General features: G+C 59.0%; 1 protein-coding gene across 1 annotated transcript in view; it reads right to left on the bottom strand.

Annotated features, from left to right (window-relative positions):
* ECI1 (enoyl-CoA delta isomerase 1) overlaps positions 1–317 on the bottom strand; it is a 4,903-nt gene that overhangs the window by 622 nt on the left and 3,964 nt on the right. The gene's annotated exons all lie outside the window — the stretch shown is intronic.

Here is a 317-nt window from a genome sequence, read left to right as displayed (position 1 = left end):
ACAGAATTCTCGGCTAACTGGAACTGCCCTGACTCTAAGCTCCCCCAGACGAAACCCTGTGACCCCTGGCAAGACAGTCTGCTCACGCCAGCCAGCAGCACTGTCCCCTCGAGCCCATCCCTGCAGCGAGCTGTGGGCCTGTGCTGTTCCACACGAACACGTGGATGCTGCTGGAGCAGTGCGGGCTGCTGGAGCTGAGCAAGAGTTTAGGGACCCTCTTCTAAGGAAGCGACAGCCCTGGGACCTGTCCATTTCTGCACAGTTTCATTCAGAGTAGCCAAGGGGTGATATGTGGCTGCCCAGCTCCAGAGGTGGGA

This window comes from Buceros rhinoceros, unplaced genomic scaffold, assembly GCF_000710305.1.
Source record: "Buceros rhinoceros silvestris isolate BGI_N320 unplaced genomic scaffold, ASM71030v1 scaffold26901, whole genome shotgun sequence".
NCBI lineage: Eukaryota > Metazoa > Chordata > Aves > Bucerotiformes > Bucerotidae > Buceros > Buceros rhinoceros.
Note: the sequence above shows the minus strand (reverse complement) of the source record. Positions and strands in the feature narration are given on the sequence as shown.